At 40.5% G+C, this 17,670-nt stretch overlaps 1 protein-coding gene across 2 annotated transcripts in view; it reads right to left on the bottom strand.

Moving 5' to 3' along the window:
• The window catches only part of NECTIN3 (nectin cell adhesion molecule 3), a 187,793-nt gene that overhangs the window by 25,183 nt on the left and 144,940 nt on the right, over positions 1 to 17,670 (bottom strand). Inside the window, exon 9 of one of the 2 annotated variants that reach the window (XM_082394720.1) lies at positions 4,255 to 17,670. This exon is cut by the window's right edge and continues 18,288 nt beyond it. The gene's annotated coding sequence lies outside the window, so the exon portion shown is untranslated. The remainder of the gene's footprint in view (positions 1 to 4,254) is intronic. The other variant, XM_082394721.1, reaches the window with a different exon arrangement.

The raw sequence follows: 17,670 nt of genomic DNA, 5'->3' as shown, positions 1-17,670 counted from the left end.
CTCCTGCTGCATATAGGATCTTCCCGGACCAGGGCTCGAACCTGTGTCCCCTGCATTGGCAGGTGGATTCTTAACCACTGCGCCACCAGGGAAGCCCCCTGACACTATTTAAAATAGCCACCCTCTAACCCTTCCGCACCAACACCCACCAACATTCATACACACTCCCTATGTCCCCGCTTTATTGTCTCTCCTTGCTTTTTTGTCTCTTCCAAGCAGCTATTAACATCTATTTATTTGTTTGCTTTTTTCTTTGCCTCCCTTCACTGGACCATAAATTCTGAGAGAGCAGAGAGTTTGTCTGTTTGTTCACTCCTACAGCTCCAATGCTTAGTAGATGCCTGACACATGGTAGGCCCTCAAAAAATAATAATAAATGGCTATTGTAAATTGTGTGACATATTAAAACCTTCTATATAAGAAAATAATCACAATTAGCCAGATTAATGCACATATAAACTACCAAAAAAAAGCATTCTGACTTCAAATCCCTTTATAAATTCCTTCTATACTACTTATAACTTGAGTTTCTGTACCTAAAAATGCCTAGGTGTCTATAAACTGTCACCTGTGTTTGTGGGCACACATTCATCCACAGACACATACACACATACACACAAAGCTTAATACAGAGTACAAATAATATGCACCTTAAATGTGTTGTTGCAGGGAGGGAGTGAATTCTCTGTGAACCCTGAACAGCATGGCACCCACTGCCTTAGCACAAAGTAGAAGACACTTCTCCTGCAAGGAAAGGTGGTCCTAGTAACCATGTTTCTTCAAATAGCCACCTGACCAACTCAGCTTAACTTGGATGAAATCACCAAATCTCTGTGTCTAGCAGAAAGAGAACAAAGCGTATTTGTGTCTAAAAGGTGCCTTGACTGTTTCACGGTGGCCTTAATTTAGTGCTAATGGTTTAACTTCCAGGTTGCATGTCCCCCCTCCTTAAATAGCACTTAGTGTAATTGACGCCAGGTTAATCACTCTGCCAGCCAAGGGAAGTGTCCACAGGGCAGGAACCACATGCTGTTCTACCCGTGCTTAAAAAGAAAAATGCCATGCCTCTCTTAAGAAACAATGTTGTCTGAAAATAGTACTGAGACTCAAATGAGATCTTTGAGAAAAATAAAGCATGAAGCAGAAAGTGAGAGAGACAAAAAATCACCACTATCTAAGAATTAAGATGAAGTTTAAGGTGTTTATTTTTTCTTCCTTATGTTATTAAGTAATTTCCAAAATTATAACAATAGATGTATATTATTTTATAACTACTGACAATATAGTGTTATGTAAAAAAAAAAAAAAACATGTATTAGAGGGAACACATTCCTAATTTTAATTGGGACTTGTCTTAGTCTATTTGAGCCGCTATAACAGATAACCATAGACTGGGTGGCTTAAAAACAGTAGGAATTTACTTCTCACAATTCTGGAGACTGGGAAGTTCAAGATGAAGGCACTGGCAGACTTGGCCAGTGAGGGCCAGCTTCCCAGTTCATAAATGGCTGTCCTCTTACTGTGTCCTCACACAATGGGTCGGGGAAGCTCTGTGGGTTTTCTTTTATAAGGATACTAATCCCATTTATGAGGACTCTGCCCTCGTGACCTAATCACCTCCCAAAGGCCTTACCTCCTAATACCATCACATTGGGGTTAGGCTTCAACATATAATCTTGGGGGGACACAAACATCCAGTCTATGTCAGGACTACAAAGAACTGTGAGGCTCTAAGGAAGCACGCTAAAATGTTCACAATGAATATCTCTGAACAGTGGGATTGTTGCTAAATTTTATCCCTCCCCTCTTTGCTTTTTATTATTTTCTAAATTTTTTAGTATGGGCTACCTTTTTAATTTAAAAACAAGTTGGTTAATTTTCTAAAAATTGCTACCATCCTGTTTTTGCAATAACTAAGCATTTTATTTGTTTGTTTGCCTTGGGTTTATTTTAAACAGATTTTGTCTACGATTCCTGGCATTATATATACTAAGAGGGGGAAAGTTTTTGTCCTGGAATGGTAAAGGGAGTGCTCCCCTTAAAGTGTCATCTTTTGGAAGGAATCTTGCCATCCTGCCTTTCCCTAAGATCTCCCCTTCACTAGTGGAAACAGGGCAGGTAAGGAGAGCGGCACTCCTGGCCTTACACTCATCTGAACACACAGCTGAGTGGCCTTGGAGATCAACCAGCACCAACCCCTTTCACAGAGGAGGAAACAGAATTCCTCAGAGGAAAGGATTTGCTCAAGGTCACAACGTGTTGGTGACATCATAACAAACCCAGGTCTAGAATCTCAGAGAGAACCTGTATTCTCTCCGTTCTCTGCTTATCCTTTGGACTCAGATATAGAATCCTTATGAATTCTAAGCACAGTACCTTGTAATGTAGTAGACCCTCAACAAATGAAGGTTGGAAGAGTAGAAGAATAAATTTTTAAAGTTTTGAACATTAATGATCAATACTTTACATGGAGAAAAAGGAGGCTCTGAAAATAAACATCAATTCCTTTTCTTAATTTGACATGAGAAAAGAAAAAGCAGAGACAAAACTACCTTAAAAGTAGAACATCAACTCCTGTCTGCCCCCCGTGTTGACATCAGGCATCTGAATCTGTCCCCAGAAAGAAAGTTAAGATGACTCTGGTGATGGCAATGCACAGGGAGGCCTGCACAGATCCTTCTTTGGGTTTAAGGTCCCAAGAAACTGGAAAGAAATGTAAAAATGTCTATCTTTTCCTGGTGGGTAAAGAGAAAATCTCATTCAGTGGCCACAAGGGCGCTCCAGTAAGCAACTGATTGAGGAGCCTTCAAAACCCAACAGGATATCGCTCAGCTCAGCAAAAACCGAAGTGGCCAACACATGACAAACCTCAGGTACTAAAGGGACGTTTAAATGTACCTGGAGGCAGTAAAAGGAACAGAAAGAACATTTAGTCCCAAAAGTGGGGACAGTTTTAGAAACAAAGCACGTTTTCAGGATTTAGTACGGCTTACTAATAACGACGCAAAGGCTTCTCCAATGACAGGCTGCACATAAAATGCAGGGCTTGCGTTTCTTCTGTCAGTCTCCTGTCATTCGAACCAGCTAGATTCTCCTCAGTAGCTTTGCTTACTCTGAGAGGCACAGTCATTTCACACAACTCGGTAAACCACACCACTCTCAGAACACAGCAGCTGCCAGAGTTGATGGAATTTCTCCATCATCCCCATTATGAGGGCTTCCAGTACTAGTTTTCATATTTTCCCATCTAGAGATGCTTTATCTGAAGATCCCCAAATTGCCTTTTTAACCTCAATCTTTGACGCAAGTGAACCGTAAACATGATAACCATAGTATACCAGATATCCTTTCACGGAACATTTTCTCACCCAGTTGTGAGATTACGGATTCAAATTTTCTTCATGGGATGAGAAAACAAAAGGTCACTGAAAACAAGGATGTGACATCGTTGTCCTGTGTATCATGGGGTGGGGGCAATGGGCAACGACATGCATGTCGTTCTCATGGAGCTTCAATTTACTTAGATGCGCCCCTTATTGGAAGGTAGGTCCCTCTTCTCAAGATAATCTCCACTTCTTTTCATTTACTAAAACCATTAACTAGACTCATTTGGTAAAAAGATGGCTTTCCAGACAGAGTTGTCCAGGAACAACTCTGGAAATCTATCATGGGCTCTCAGCTTTAGAAAAGGGGCTTACATACAGAAGTCCCTTAATATGAATTATTAGATTTAAATAATCTGTGGAAGGCAGAATAATGGCCTCTGTTAAAGATGTCTATGTTCTAATCCCTGGGACTTGTGAAAATGTCTCCTTACATAGCAAAAAGGACTTTACAGGTGTGCTTAACTTAAGGATCTTGTGATGGGGAGATTATTCTGTGTTTTCTTGTGGGTTCAATGTGATCACAAGGCAGGAAGGTCAGAGTAAGAGAAAGGTTGAAGATGCTACACTGCTGGCTTTGAAGATGGAGAAAGGGCCACAAGCCAAGGAAGGCAGACAGCCTTTAGAAGCCAGAAAAGGCAAGGAAACAAATTCTTCCCTAAAGCCTCCATAGGGAATGCAGCTCTACTGACACCTTACTTTTAGCCCAGTAAGACCCATTTCAGACTCTGACTTCCAGAACTGTAAGAAACTAAATTTTGTGTTGTTTTAAATCTCTTTGTTTATGGTAATTTGTTACAGCACTAATAGGAAGTTACTACATAACCCAATTGAAAAGGCACATTTGAGAATTACCCAAATTATCCCTCACCCGTTTCTATCAAGAGATGATTAATAGACAGGAAAGCAACTCCAGAGACTTCTGGTGTGGACTCTTCCACTAGCCTCTTGCAGCAAAACTGTGCCACAGTGACCTGCAAACATGAGCACACAAAACTGTGGCCACCCTCACTTTGGCTAATATGCATTTCACAAAGTCATTTGCAATCAGAACAATCAATTTTAAATTATAGAGCTCTTTGCTCTGTAAATCACCTCTCTGGCCTTCTTTTTACTCCAGATTATAACAAATTCAAATACCTCAGTAGTACATGAACAAAGACACAAAGACATTGCCTAATGTGTAATTTGGGAGGGAGTTTAATGATACATCTGTCTGTTTTGACAAAGCACAGTCTTGAAGTATCTACTTAAAATAAAATCAGCAGATTGGCAGCGATTAAAAATGAAAGGCTATAAAAAGTTTAGGGAAAAAAAGCATTAAAGTCTAATAGCTTTTGGTTTATGTGCCGGAGTATAGTAAATATATTTCCAGCACCAAATTTCTCTCCTGAAATCTCAGAATTAGCTACTACAAAAAAATACCACCATTAAACACACATCAAAAAAAATCGATCCTTTATAAAGATTAGGCAGTGAGTCCACCTGGGATCCAGTAAGACTGGGTATGCATAATGTTTTAAGCTATTTTATGGCACGTTGCTGAACTCTATCTTTCAAACCAGTAAGGTAGGAAAGATATGCTATTACTTTGTATAAATATTGCCTTGAGATCTTTTTGATACTACACTAACCAAGCAATTTATTAAGGAATTTTGGAAGTTTGTAAGTTTAGGATATTCTAAATGATCATTTGGAAATATAATAACCATATAATGTATTGATATCTGTTCCCAAAAGCTTTAATATAGTTTACATCTTAAAGCAATAATGTAATGACAACCAGAGACAGCTACTATCAAAATGTAGTTTTTAAGTAAAGTTAGTCATAATATCACAGGAATTACCAGTGACTGAATGACACCTGTAAGAACTCTAAGGGTAAAAGCTACTGCATATGCAATAGCCCAGGACACAGAAGCCCACCCTGAATCACACCCCAATGCAGACCTCAGTTCCCTCCAGAGATTAATCTTCCTTTACCTTCTGGCTCCAACTGCACTTAATGTCTCCTTAGGTCACCTGCATACTTTCCCCAACTTATCGTATTGAAACTGTTGGAGATTTGTGAGAATCTAGTCCTAACCTTATAGATCTCTTAGCTGATATAAATTCTCTTGCACAAGCTCCTTATGTCATGGTAAAGTCTTATATGCAGTAACTCTCCCAAGAACTACAATGGGGACTTCAAAATAATTATACAGCTTTAAAAAAAAACTAGTTAATTGTGTAAATGGCTAAAAATGATTTATGGCATGGCACAGGACTGTGCAAACGTGGACCTTTAATACCTCTAGTATTATAACTACTTCCTTAGAATATTTCCTTAGAAGCCAAAGCTTCTCCAAGAAGAAAATAAAGGCAGGAAAGAATATAATCAAGGAAATAATGTTTATTCATTTATTTGGTAAATATTAAATTTTATAGCTACTATATGCTGTGTCTTGTGCTAAGTGTTGAAAATACAATGGGGGATAAGATGGACATGGTTGTGGCCTTTTCCCTCATGGTCTAAAATGACTGCGAAAGCTCCAGCCATCACAAATGCATTTCAGGTATTTGGATGTAGGAAAGGATAAAGAAGAGCATGTCTCCTCCATTTAAGGGAGGACTTGTTCACAATGTCACTTAAATCTCATTGATAAAAACTTAGCCACATATTCACAGTGCGCTGTAAGGGAGCTGAGAAAAATAGATTCTTAGGTGGCTGATCTGTGCCCAGTGTAAAAGTAGTGTTCTTATTTCTAAGGAAAGAGAAACAGATCTTCCAAGTTAACTAGCATATTCTGACATAGTATTTATTTCTTTTATATCCAACAGCACACAGCCTGACTTAAAGCATAGGAAATTCTCCATTTAGTTTGAATAATAATCAAGTGTGACAATATAAGAAACAGCTTTGTAATCTCTAAAGTGCCACATACATGTAAAATATTATCTTTGAGACAAAAATCAACTAGCTGTTAATTCAGGAAATTGGTACTTTCAAAACCCAGAGCCTGAGAGGTGTTATAGGACAAGACAAAGATCAATCCCATAATATACTGATTTTTTTTGTTAAACTTACAGTTATTTCATTTTAGATATTTATTTAGTTGCTAAATTAGTTATAACTAATAGTTATCTATTCATAGATTGGTTTACTTTTTAAAATATTTAAATATCATTCTTGTATAAAACATCTGTTCTCAGGCTTCTTTCTAGAATGCACTGCACACTCTCCTAATTTATCAAAATGATTCAGAAATAAATTCACTCATTCAACACATGTGTACTGAATGCCTACTGTGTAGCAGGCACTGTTCTATGTCCCAGATTATAGAATATACAATAAAAAACAAAAACATGCTTTCAGAGAGCTAGTGGGGGAAGAGAGAAAACAGAGCAAAGAAAATCTTTCTAGCTTTGCAATTTCTGTGAGTGATACAAAAGCGAAGAGAGAAACAGAACCATTTAATGCCCCTTTACCTCTATAATGATAAAACAAGCATACATGATTATTAATAAAGACGAGAGAGAGAGAGAGTGCAAGGGGGCATGGGGCGGTGAGAACATTTGCACGGCCGAATGAACCAGTTGAAGAGGAAGTGATTTTATAGTAAGGAGAGAAAAAAATAACAGAGGAAAAGAAAAAAGTTGGTAAATGTTAATGAAAGAAATAAATTCCCCCTACCTTGAGACGTGCCCCATAGGGTTAACAGAAACTGACGACTAACAGAATTTCTTGAGCTTGTCTTACAGAACAGCAGATAAAGCAACAGCTTGTTAAAAACCTCTCCGCTTACAACGCAACAAAACTGGCTAAAACTGGATGGAACCTATGTGGCCGATCAGAGTCTGCGCAGAATAAGCTTGCTTGTCCAATGGGTAACCTTTTGACATCACAGTCCAAATTTTCCCCACCTGTTTCATACCCGCTCGCCTAAAACTCGCAGACGCGACTCACGGAGACAGGGAGCATGTGTGCGCCTGCGCGTTAAGAACTCAGCAAGTCAATATTTGGAACGAACCTCTCTCACCCTTTTTCTTCCTCGCCCCAGAACCCTGACTCTTAAATAGCTACCTCACTCGGCCATGGGGAGACAGAGTTGAGCCTTGCCTCCTGTCTCCTTGCTTGACCGCCCTGCAATAAAGCTTTTTCTTTTCGCGGAAGGCCTCCACAGTATCTGGCCTCCCTGTGGCTTTCGGCAAGGGGCGCTTTGCTCCGTAACAGCCTCTGCACCAACCAATGGTGATAGTGCAGAGTGTTTTGCTGATGTGAGTACGACTTGGGATGATGATGATTAGGAACCTCGCCAAGTCTTCCGGGTGAAATCTGAAACTGGCGCTCGTACACGGAGGAGGAGATCTCTGCATCCCTGGCCAGACTCTTAAACGTTTACACAAAGGCTTTACCTGGGTTCAGTCACACCTACCATCCAGATTGTCTCAACGCCACCTTGCTCTCTCAAGGCTGCATCCTTGAAAACGGCTCCGGCTGTGGAAAAAGGTGGGCAGAATGTACATTCCAAGGACAGGGGCGGGGGTGAGGAGCCTCCGACTGCCCTGGTCCAGCTCGTGGATCAACCGACAGTCACGTCCTCTCCGTGACCTCCTCTAATAGATGAGGATGGCTGGAAAGGCAATAGCTTCTTTTCCCCTGTGATAGCTTAACAGACTGAAAAGCTCGTGGGCCAAGTGAGAGAGGAAGGGCCACCCCAGTGCAGAAGGAGGTGAATTTATCCATTCATTCATAGTGCTGCTGGGGCTAGAGGGGGCAAAATAGACCCAGTCCCTGCCTTCATGTGGTGTCCAGTCTAGTACAGACAAAGAGGAACAAAAAGAAACGTATATTCATAAGTTGTATATCGTACTCTGAAGGGAAAGTCAGGACTGTCGTGAGAAAATACATGTGGTCCTGTGATAAGTTGGGTGTGGTGGGATGGAGGCCGCTGGTCCGTGGAAACTAAGAAAGAGACATCTGAGCACGACACAAAGGATGCATAGATGTTAGCTGGGGGAAGAGTAGGCTAAATCCAGGAAAGCATTAAACATTAGAGGTTATTGGTGAGAAGATAGGTTTTGGAGATTTAAGTCACCGAAAAACTCCCATTTGCAGATGACTCATTTGAATTTGATATATAGTAAAACATTTTCCGTTAATTAAATGTAATATATCTCTAGCACTGGTGTGCTGGAGCTAGCTCGTACTGGCTCACTAGAGCCTATTGTAAGCATCTCTTCCCGAATCTGCATTTGGTGATGTCAAAATGGTAGCTTGAAATTGGCCATGGTCAGAGTCTTTACATCATGGAAATTGTCAAAGGATACACATCATGGCATTTTTTTTTTTCCTTCTAGAGAGCTTGTTGTTAAACATTTACCAGCATATCATTGCTCTTATGTCAACTAATGCCAGGATGGCTAGGCAAGAAACACCCAGAGAAAGGCAATGAAAACCAGTAATTTAAGCCATTCTAATTAAAAATCTGACACAATATTTTGATATTTCTCTAATGGTTTAACATCTTCGTAGAGAAAGTATCAAGGTTATTTTGGGAACAAAATAGAATAAGCACATACTTGCTGTATCTGTAGTAAGTTGCTTAATAACAATGGTTCTAGAATTTACCTAAGTATGATAACATCACTTCTGAAAACAAAGTTGGTCATTTTTTGAAAACTACAACACATTTCATTGATTCATATTACTTTTTATCTATTCAACTTTAAACATTCAAGGGCTTCCCTGGTGGCTCAGTGGTTAAGAATCCGCCGGCCAATGCAGGGGACACAGGTTCGAGCCCTGGTCCGGGAAGATCCCACATGCCGCAGAGCAACTGAGCCCATGCGCCACAACTACTGAGCCTGCGCTCTAGAGCCTGTGAGCCCGCGTGCCACAGCTACTGAAGCCCGTGCGCCTAGAGCCCGTGCTCCACAACAAGGGAAGCCACCACAATGAGAAGTCTGCGCGCCGCAGCGAAGGGTAGCCCCCGCTCACCACAACTAGAGAAAGCCCGCACGCAGCAACGAAGACCCAACGCAGCCAAAATTAATCAATTAATTAATTTAAAATAAAAGATTTTAAACATTCAAAAACCTATTTTCTGATTACTAATTATTGTGCCAAGCTCAGCAAGGGAAATGCCAAAGGAAAACAGCAATCCTAGGACTCAGTTTTCAGTGTAGTTGGAATGAGGAGGAATATTTAAAAATTGGAAGACTACAAATGTTAATGAGCAGTAAGATGGAGAGAGGTAAGCATAGATAAAAATGATGAGGGAGGGAAGATGTCACTGAGAACTTGATCTGGGCTATCAAAGATGTGTGGAATGTCATTTTATTATTATAAGAACAATCTAACATACTGCTGGTTGGAATGTAAAATGGTCTAGCCAATCTGGAAAGAGTATGGAGGTTTCTTACAAAACTAAGTATGTGCTTACCATAAAACCCAGCAATTGCACTCTTGGGCATTTATCCCAGAAAAAATGAAAACTTATGTTCACCCAAAAGACTGTACATGTATGTTCATAGCAGCTTTATTCATAATAGCCCCAAACTGGAAGAAAACAAAAACAAAAACCCAGTTTGCCTAACCATTTTCCCTTCAACAGAATGAATGACTTAAAAAAGTGTAGTACATCTATGCCATGAAATACAACTTGAAGAGATCTCAAGGGAATTATGCTGAGTTTAAAAGCCAATCTCAAAATGTTAGATACTGTATGATTCAATTCTGTTTATATAGCATTCTTGGAATGACAAAACTATAGAGATAGAGAACAGATCAGTGGTTATGAGCGGTTAGTGAGTGGGAAAAGGGAGGGAGATGGCTGTGGCTATAAAAGGATAGTAGAGAGATCCTTATGCTGGAATTGTTTTGTATCTTGACTGTAGTGGTTGTGATATGAATCTATACATGCAATAAAATTGTGTAGAACTAAATGCACACACAAATACACATGCACACACACACGCACAAAAATGAGTGCATGTAAAACTGGTGAAATCTGAGTAAGGCTCATGAATTGTATCAATGTCAATTTCTTGTTTGTGACATTTTACTATAGTTTTTTCAAGATTTTATTATTAGGGGAAACTAGGTGAAAGATATACAGGGAACCCTCTGCATTGTTTCTTCTGACTACGTGTGAAACCATAATTATCTCAAAATAAAATGTTTATTTAAAAAGTATAACATAATAGTGAATAGGAATGAAAAAATAATCTCCATGATGTCATCACACCATTAAAACAATAATGGCCATTTCTTGTATTCTCGTGGGTAGTAGCTGGATAAACACACAGAATAGGATGGGGTTTATTAGAGTATCTCAACTAATAGTACATAACTCTAGTACGACAAAAATATCAGTCTTAGTTATTCTCTGTTAATATGAAATATGAGAAGAAAACAGTACAAAACTGCATTGCAGACTCAGTTTCCTCTCTTATTCATCCTATTCCACCTTTGATAAATATGTCATCCTTGGCTCTTCTGAGAGGATGTTAAGAGGAACATCAGATTGCCATTCAGGGCAGAATTGCTGTACAAACGGAATGCTTCTTTCTTTACCTTTCTCTTAATTTTCTATTATACAGAGACAATCAGCAACTTTATAGCAGAGTAGATCCCAGAGTCTTGGCCTGCTGTTGTGTTGGAAAGTAAAACTTCAGGCTCAGAATGGCAGTGAATTATATATTTCATCTGATAAAGCACAAACCCATGCATGAATCTGTCTGTTTAGCTGTACTCAGAATCACAGAGTTTGGATCTTTATGTACAATACCCCACCACCACACACATGTACTCAAAACGTATACATGTTTTAAGTTCTTCTTATAAATGACTGTAAAAATTATGTAGAACTTACTGATGAAACTAAACCATAAATTTGACATTTGAGTGCTCTCTCCTGAGTTACCCCAGGTAACATCCAAAAGCCACAATTTAATTTTAGACCCAGAGTGAAAGGTTTGTGACTATGTTATTCAAACAAACACATGTTGCTGTGAGATGCCACTCTGGTCAGGCCATCTGTTTATCTGGGTGAATTCATTTAGTACACAGATCTGAAGGATAAATCAGCTGCTTTTTGGCATAAGAGGGGCCTTCAGAGAAGGCCAAAGTCTGTAATTCAGTTTCTGCTCATCCCTGGTCAAGCAAGAAGCCTTAATCAGAGTAGAGTGGCAAAGGGCTGATTTGAAACAGCAGGCTCTGGGCTCTATTTTTAAAGTCTCTCCTCCTAGAAGGTCCTTCAAGTTAGGGTGGACAATTATATGTGTGTCTCTGGTGCTTGTATGATATGACCAGGTATTATCTTGGGAATGTGAATTACACTGTTTATCCTTTCAGCTGTTTTTCATGCTATTGCTTTCAAAGCAGAGGTGCTTATGATTGTAGGTTGAAACAGAGTAGTTAGTGTTAACTGACTATTGTTATATTGTTCGATAAAAATTTCATCTGGTAAATTTATTTATTCATTTATTTATTATTTAATTTAGTTATTTTTGGCTGCATTGGGTCTTTATTGCTGCGTGTAGACTTTAGTTGCAGTGAGTGGAGGCTACTCTTCTTTGCGGTGCGCAGGCTTCTCATTGTGGTGGCTTCTCTTGTTGTGGAGCATGGGCTCTAGGCTCACAGGCTTCAGTAGTTATGGCACGCAGGCTCAGTAGTTGTGGCACATGGACTTAGTTGCTCCGCGGCATGTGGGATCTTCCCAGACCAGGGCTCGAACCTGTGTCCCCTGCATTGGCAGGCAGATTCTTTTTTTTTTTTAACATCTTTATTGGAGTATAATTGCTTTACAATTGTGTGTTAGCTTCTGCTGTATAACAAAGTGAATCAGCTATACACATACATACATCCCCATATCTCCTCCCTCTTGTGTCTCCCTCCCACCCTCCCTATCCCACCCCTCTAGGTGGTCACAAAGCACTGAGCTGATCTCCCTGTGCTATGCGGCTGCTTCCCACTAGCTATCTATTTACATTTGGTAGTGTATATATGTCCATGCCACTCTCTCACTTCATCCCAGCTTACCCTTCCCCCTCCCTGTGTCCTCAAGTCCATTCTCTATGTCTGCGTCTTTATTCCTGTCCTGCCCCTAGGTTCTTCAGAACCTTTTTTTTTTTTTTTTTTTTTAGATTCCATATGTATGTGTTAGCATACGGTATTTGTTCTTCTCTTTCTGACTTACTTCACTCTGTATGACAGACTCTAGGTCCATGCACCTCACTACAAATAACTCAGTTTCATTCCTTTTTATGGCTGAGTAATATAACATTGTATATACGTGCCACATCTTCTTTATCCATTCATCTGTCGATGGACACTTAGGTTGCTTCCATGTCCTGGCTATTGTAAATAGAGCTGCAATGAACATTGTGGTACATGACTCTTTTTGAATTATGGTTTTCTCAGGGTATATGCCCAGTAGTGGGATTGCTGGGTCGTATGGTAATTCTACTTTTAGCTTTTTAAGGAACCTCCATACTGTTCTCCATAGTGGCCATATCAATTTATATTCCCACCACCAGTGGCAGGCGGATTCTTAACCACTGTGCCACCAGGGCAGTCTGGTAAATTTAATAATTATGTATTTTTTTGTTTGTTTTGTAAAGTTTGTCTTTTTTATTGAAGTATAGTTAATTTACAATATTGTGTTAGTTTCAGGTGTACAGCAAAGTGGTTCAGTTTTATGCTCTTTTGTAGATTCTTTTCCATTATAGGTTATTACATGATATTGAGTAGAGTTCCCTATACAATACAGTAGGTCCTTGTTGGCTACCTATTTTATATATATAGTAATGTGTATGTGTTAATCCCAAACTCCTAATTTAACCCTACCAACACTTTCGCCTTTGGTAACCATGTTTGTTTTCTTTTTTTTCTTTTTTTGAGCTGCTCTTTTTATTTTTATTTATTTATTTATTTATTTATTTATGGCTGTGTTGGGTCTTCATTTCTGTGTGAAGGCTTTCTCTAGTTGTGGCAAGTGGGGGCCACTCTTCATCGTGGTGCGCAGGCCTCTCACTATCGCGGCCTCTCTTGTTGCAGAGCACGGGCTCCAGACGCGCAGGCTCTGTAGTTGTGGCTCATGGGCCCAGTTGCTCTGCGGCATGTGGGATCTTCCCAGACCAGGGCTCGAACCCGTGTCCCCTGCATTGACAGGCAGATTCTCAACCACTGCGCCACCAGGGAAGCCCCCATAAGTTTGTTTTCTATGTCTGTGGGTCTGTTTCTTTTCTGTACACAATTATGTATTTTTAAAACTAAAAATCTGAGAACAAAACAAATTCAGATATTGCCTGTACTTCTTAGTGGAAGGAACACAAATTTGAAATCAAACAGACACCTTTTCACATGTCTACTCTCTTTCTTGACCAGCTGTAACTTGGGCAAGTTACTTCACATCTCTAAATCTGTTTCCTCATTTGTAAAACAGGAATAAGGGAAACTATCCCTCAAATTTTATGAGAATTGACCCAGTAACTGGCACACAATAGGTGCTGAATAAATTCTCACTGAAGTCTTTTATTGAGATTTTCTTCGGTAACAGATTTCCTTGAGGTGTGAGAATTGGCTCAATAATTGAGTAGGGCCTCAATAAATGCTTGTTCTAGTCCTTTACTGAGATTTTCTCCATAACAGAGTGCCCGTCAATTCAAGGCAGTGCGTGTAAGTGGTGAAGAGTACAGATGCTGAAGCCAGACTGCCAAGATATGAGCACCAGCTGTAGCACTTTCTACTTAAAAAACCTTGGACAAGTTATTTCATGTCTCTATTCCGCAGTGTCCTCATCTGTAAAGTGTGGATAGTAATAGGACACCTACCTCCTAAGGACTAAATGAGTTAACATAAAGCATGCAGAGCAATACCTGTCACCTGGCAAGTGCTAGATAAGGGTTAACTATCAGTATTATTATTACCATGGGTTGTTTGAAAACTTATATTTCATGGCTTGCATTTATTACTTTCAAAGACCATTTTTTTCTCTTGGTCATTTAATAAACCTAATATTTTCCATTGTTTTATATTAAAAATACCTGGGTAAGGGACTTCCCTGGTGGCGCACTGGTTAAGAATCTGCCTGCCAATGCAGGGGACACGGGTTCAAGCCCTGGTCCAGGAAGATCCCACATGCTGCGGAGCAACTAATTCCGTGTGCCACAACAACTGAGCCTGCGAGCCACAACTACTGAGCCCACGTGCCACAACTACTGAAGCCTGCGTGCCTAGAGCCCGTGATTTGCAACAAGAGAAGCCACCACAATGAGAAGCCTGCGCACCACAACAAAGGGTAGCCCCTGCTCGCCTCAACTAGAGAAAGCCTGCGTGCAGCAATGAAGACCCAGTGCAGCCAAAAATAAAATAAATACATAAATAAATAAATTTATTTAAAAAAAAAATACCTGGGTAAATCTGGCTGTCTTCCTTCCTGCCTCATCAAGTCTTCCTGGATAACGGTATACTTCAAATCCGGGATCAATGACCTTTATAAGTCTCTCCCAGGAAGGGAAGCCAGCTCGAAGTTTCTTTTGAATATCTGAATAAAAGTTTTTTGGTTTTTTTCTTCTGGTAAATCTACCCTCAGGCTTGACATTCTCTAGGGTTCCTTCCTGCATTAAAATTCTGTGAAGAAATCCTTTTCCACTCATGGAGATGATTAGGGAGAAAGAAACAAGTTTATCTAAATCTCTATGGGAAAGAACTGAATAATACAAATGGGACTAAGACATCCTCACTCCCTCCTCTTCTTCAATGATGAGTCCATTAATATATTTCAAGGCAATTCTATCACAATAGCTTGAAAAAAAAAACTTCCTTTTTGCTTTCCATTTTTATAAAACAGCATATTTAATTATATTAAATAAAAACCTACAAACCAGAATAATAGCAATGGTCTCCTTTTCAGAGAGAAAGGTGCCACTGCTATTCTCCAAGGGCAGGATAAATCTTTTGGGTGAATTGACATTGGGGTGATGGATTTGCACTCTTCCTGAATACTCTTACTCTCTGCTTCTCTTTGACCAGGGTAAGATGGTGCCTCAGGCTGGGAACATATGTTTTCTCCACAGCCATGGCACGAAGTGCAGCTGTCAGGCTACACCCTGAAGCTCTGAGTTGGTGGTGACAATTCTGTTCTTTACTGACCAGCCAAAGATGCAAAGTCAGCATTAACCAGAGAGGGCAGAAGTGGCACTTCATCTCATTCAGTTTGGCTATCTTCTAAAATAAGGGGGCCAAGACAGGGGACTATCCTTAAAAGAACATCCTGAGACTTTTCTCTTCTTCCCTAAGAAAAAAATCCTGCACTCTCATCCTATTTCAGATCCGGAGTCACATCACAATATCCATGAGGCATTGGAACCCTCCCAGAACTTAAGATAGTTCCCACTTCAGTGAAAAAGATCTTTCTTGGCAGTAAATCTGACCTTATACAGAAGGAGTGCTCACCCACCCAGTGTGGCTTTAGGGGCTGTGAAAATCCCCCTGAAGTTCCTCCCTCCCTGGCTATGCTCCCATCAGAACTGATTATGCAGATTTGGGGCAAATAATTTGTAATTTGAGATAAATTGTCTTTCGTTGACCTTTGGAAAAATGAAACTATGCAAAATAGGAGAGGACAGATCTAATTTTTTTATTGCTTATCAGACATAGAGACTGTTGTAAAAACTTAGCAGTGAAAATACTAAAGCTCCTTTAGAAATGTTTGGCGATGGCTGCAAACTGCTAGCCTCTTAGTTCATAGGTGGCCAAGTAATTGTGCATAAAATTCTCATGGGACAGGAGCGTCAGAAGGAAGAAAGCGCTGCTTCCCATTTAGGCTGGAGTAGCCTGACCTGGGCTGGGAGGGAGGCTGAGGAAGACCCCGTTGATTCTCCAGGGCGTCTTCAGAACGGTCAGCCAGAAGTACAGTGACCATAAGAACCAAGTGTGCTGGGACAGCTCAATTTCATGCATTTTTTCCTCAAAAGAGGCATTTTGCTAACTGTAACTTAATATGATCTAATTTTTATGTTGAAAAGACTTTTCCAAGACAAACCGGGGAAAAGTGTCCTTATCCCACATGTTCTGGTTTGAGGTTAGGAAAATACAGCCTTGATAGTAAGGAATGCATAAGTCAGAGCTCGGCGACTTGGTGACACAGTAAGAGGAGCACGGCTGAGCCCAAGCCAAGGCAGTGCAGGGCGGCGGGGGCAGAGCCGTGCCCCGCCCGCTGGAACCTGGGAAGGCAAGGCAAGGAGTCACACAGACCGCCTGCAAGGCCTGCCGCCTGGAGCAGGTCTGCTGGAACAGGGAGGAAGGTGGTGAAGCAGCCTTTTACACTACAGCTGCTCTGTGGCCTAAAAAGACACAGCCACATGTGGGCCCAGCCCAGGCAGGCGGCTGAGGTTTGCGTCCCTCCTCACTGTGTGCCTGACTCCTCCGCCCGGCTATCCATCCTCTCCCTCCTCAAGCGTAAGACTTGGGGCAGTTTTTCTAGGAAGCTACTCAAAGTTTGTTTCAGGGAAAAAAGAAAAAAAAAAATTTTTTTTTTTTTTAATAGAAGACACCCATTGTTCTAGGAGTTCAAAATTGCTTTCAATCTTCCTGTATATGCTCTGAGTTTATTGGCACTTCCTTTAGCGAACGTCTCCCGAGCGCGTGCCAGACGTTTTGCATCTGGGGAGGGCCCAGCACGTAGGCCAAACCTGCACTCTCCTCTCTGTGACTCCGGCACGAATCACCAGGACACAACGGTTAAGTTTAAGTTCCAGCATTTTTGCCGCATGGGGTTCATCTCAACAAACACAAATTTATACCATTATGATTGTCACGCTCCACCCCTAATTGTTCCTCTTGAACATGAGAAAATATGAGTTCCACACGGCAGCTAAGAAGCTGAAAGGATGTAATTTCTCAAGCAACGTGACAGGCAAACTCACTGACGTGCACATCACTGTTCTGCTTGAATGTCCCTCCTCTCGACGCGGAGGGTGATCCCGGCAGCCCCTCCTGTTGCTAGAAATGTTTACATTGAAATCAGGCCTAACTACCTGTGTTTTCATGCTGTTTTTGAGACTATAAAACTAATACATATTTACTGAAATGTAAAATATCTGACAACACACAAAAACAAATATAAAAATCTATTTTAACCTCGTAAGGGAGTGCTGTTAATGTTTTAATGTATTTATCTCAGCGTTATTTATACAATATGCACCTACACATACACATTTACACGCCTTACCACTTGTGACATAATTGAGATTACAGGATATAGTATTTTGAATCTTACTGTTTTCACCCAATAATGTA

This window comes from Balaenoptera borealis, assembly GCF_965194805.1.
Source record: "Balaenoptera borealis genome assembly, chromosome: 5".
Taxonomy (NCBI): domain Eukaryota; kingdom Metazoa; phylum Chordata; class Mammalia; order Artiodactyla; family Balaenopteridae; genus Balaenoptera; species Balaenoptera borealis.
Note: the sequence above shows the minus strand (reverse complement) of the source record. Positions and strands in the feature narration are given on the sequence as shown.